Source organism: Camellia sinensis, chromosome 2, assembly GCF_055761805.1.
Source record: "Camellia sinensis isolate YWXY chromosome 2, ASM5576180v1, whole genome shotgun sequence".
Lineage (NCBI taxonomy): Eukaryota > Viridiplantae > Streptophyta > Magnoliopsida > Ericales > Theaceae > Camellia > Camellia sinensis.
In genome coordinates, this window is record NC_138962.1 from 95,428,976 (window position 1) to 95,432,471 (window position 3,496).

Consider the following 3,496-nt stretch of genomic DNA (forward strand, 5'->3'; position numbering starts at 1 on the left):
CTTGCATCAGGATAGGTAGCTTTCAGCCTTGAACCTTCCCTAGTGATAACCTATCGGACTTGCTAGCTAACCAATGAACGCGATGCCTTGAACTGTTCAGCCGTTTGTGTAAGCCAAGACAATAGATTTCACACAAATTATCTTCTGACACATCGTGGTTCTTACGGTTGTGTTCATTTTGGCCTTGAACGCTCTTGATTGTTCATGAGTGCTTCTAGAGAATTTAATCTCTTCATTCTCACAGAACCGGCCCCAGTTCGACACTCATATAGGTGATTCTTATTGTGAGTATCTCTTATACTCATCTTGATTTTTGTGCCTAAATCAAGATATAAGTAATTATTAAAAGCAAAGCTTATCCTTAAACCCCTGTATACAACACATATTGCAGATATCACTCTTACTATAGGAATGGGTAGGGAATTTTAATCCCTTGGTGATTTATGGCGAGCCACACATAGCTTAGTTGTCCATTTGAACTTAGTTCTTGGGCTCTTCAGTTATTTAAGTAAGGTTATCATTATGATGACTCTTATGTAATAGGCTTTAATCCCATTCCCTTCGATGAACTATACACTTGCTCTTTTGACAAACCTTTTGTTAAAGGATCTGCAATATTCTCTTTAGATTTTATATAATCTATTGAGATTATTTCATTTGAGAGCAATTGCCTTACGGTATTATGTTGGCGACGAATATGTCGTGACTTACCATTATACATATGACTCTATGCCCTGCCTATTGCAGATTGACTATCACAATGAATGCAAATAGCTCGCACAGGTTTTGGCCACATTAGAATGTCTTCTAAGAAGTGGCGAAGCCATTCTACTTCTTCTCCTGCTTTGTCTAAAGCAATGAACTCAGATTCCATTGTGGATCGTGCGATGCATGTTTGTTTTGTGGATTTCCAAGAAACAACAGTGCCTCCCAGAGTAAAGACATATCCACTAGTGGATTTTTAATCTTTAGTATCGGATATCCAATTGGCATCACAATAACCTTCCAGTACTGCAGGATATTGAGTAAAGTTCAAACCATGATCACGGGTAAACCTTAAATTCTAAGAACCTGAATGATTGCTTTCTAATAGTCTTCTCCGAGGTTACTAGTGTACCTACTCAATTTACTGACAGCATAAGCTATATCAAGATGAGTGCAATTCATTAGGTACATTAGGCTTCTAATGATTTTGGAGTATTTAAGCTGAAACACAGCATCACCTTTATTTTTCGATAAATAAAAAGTAATGTCTACAGGTGTTCTTGCTACATTCATATCATCCTTGATATATTTACCAAGAATTTTCTCAATATAATGAGATTGAGATAATGTATATCTATCAGATGTTTTAGTAATTTTTATTCATAATATTACATCTGCAACTCCCATATATTTCATATCAAATCTTTTATTTAGCATTTGCTTGGTTGATTTGATCATGTTTTGCTTGTTTCCAATGATAAGCATGTCATCCACATAAAGACAAACGATGACATAACTTTTGTCTGTGTTTTTAACATAGACGCGTTTGTCACATTCGTTTATCTTGAAACCAGTAGTTAGCATAGCATAATCAAATTTTTCATGCTATTGCTTAGGAGCTTGTTTTAATTCATAAAGAGATTTTACAAGCCGATAAACTTTCTTTTCTTGCCCTGGCACTACAATCCCTTCAGGGTTGCTCCATATAGATCTCTTCATTTAGATCACCGTTTAAGAAAGCCGTCTTAACATCCATTTGATGTATCTCTAAATTATACAACGCTGCTATAGCAATAAACATGCGGATGGATGTTATTTTTATCACAGGGGAATATGTGTCCAAATAATCTAGACCTTCCTTTTGTCTGTAACCTTTTACCATAAGTCTTGCTTTATATTTGTCTATTAAACCATCTACTTTCATTTTTGTCTTAAATATCCATTTATATCCAAGTGGTTTAGATCCAGGTGGAAGATCCACCAATTCCCAAGTATGATTTTGCATAATGGATTCAATTTCATTATTAACAGTGTTTTTCCACAAAGGTGCTTCAGGGCCTGTCATTGATTCCTTAAAGCTTTGAGGTTCATTATCTAACAAGTATGTTAGAAAATCTAGACCAAAGGATTTTGATGTTCTCGCTCTCTTACTTCATCTTGGTTCATCATCAGTTAAATCTTGTTGGTCGAGACCATTACTAGTCTCTTGTGTTTGATTGTCATTAGTTTCTTAACTTCGTGTACAATCATAAGTTCTTTTTTGTGAACTTAATTCCTGTCCTTTCTTGTAAGAAAAAAACATGTTCAGAAAACACAGTATTCATTGACTCTATAATAGTGTTCACATTTATATCAGGTATTTCTAATTTATAAGTCAGAAACTAATATGCACTACTTTTCTGAGCATAACCAATAAACACACAATCCACTATTTTTGGTCCTATTTTAGTCTTTTTCGGAACATGCACTTCTATTTTTGTCAAACACCCCTATACTTTTAAGTATTTGTAGGAAGGTGGTCGACCTTTCCACAATTCATAAAGAGTGCTATTCATTTTTTTTGTGAGGTATTTTATTAAGAACATAATTAGCAGACAATATTGCTTCCCCCCCCACAAGTTTTGTGGTAAGCCTGAACTTAGTAACATGGCATTCATCATTTCTTTAAGGGTTCTATTCTTCCTTTCAGTAATTCTATTTTGCTGTAGAGAATAGGGTGCTGTAGTTTGGTGAATAATGTCATGTTGTGCACAAAATTCATTTAAAGGTGCATCATATTCACCATCCCTATCACTTCTAACCATTTTAATGGTTTTACCAAGTTGATTTTCAACTTTAGTTTTGTAGAGTTTAAACATTTCTAAGGCTTCATCTTTACTTCTAAATAAATATACATAATAATATCTTGTGCAATCATCGATAAATATTATGAAATACTTTTTGCCTCCTCTAGTTTGAACAAATTTAAGATCACATACGTCAATATGAATTAATTATAGAGGTTCGGTTTTTCTTTCAACTGATTTAAATAGAGCCTTAGTTAGTTTCACTTCTACACAGATCTCACATTTGTGATTAGGATCAATTTCAAACTTTGGTATATAATCCAAACTAATTAATCTACGCAAAGCATCAAGATTTACATGTCCTAATCTACCATGCCATAAATTTGACTCAAGAATATAAGCAAAAGATGTGTTATTCTTATTACTAGCAGCTTTTGGTACAACAGTCATTACATTCAATTTAAAGAGACCATTGCTCATGTATCCCTTACTAACATACATACCACTCTTTGTTAATACAAATTTATCAGACTCAAATGCAAGCCTAAAAAACCATTCTTACTTAACAAAGAACCAGAAACCAAATTCTTCCCGATGTCTGATACATGTAATACGTTATTGAGGGTAAGTTCCTTCCCCGATGTCATCTTCAAGATCACTTTTCCTTGTCTAGCCACAGTAGAAGTAGAAAAATTTTCTATGAAAAGTTGTTCACTATTTGCAGC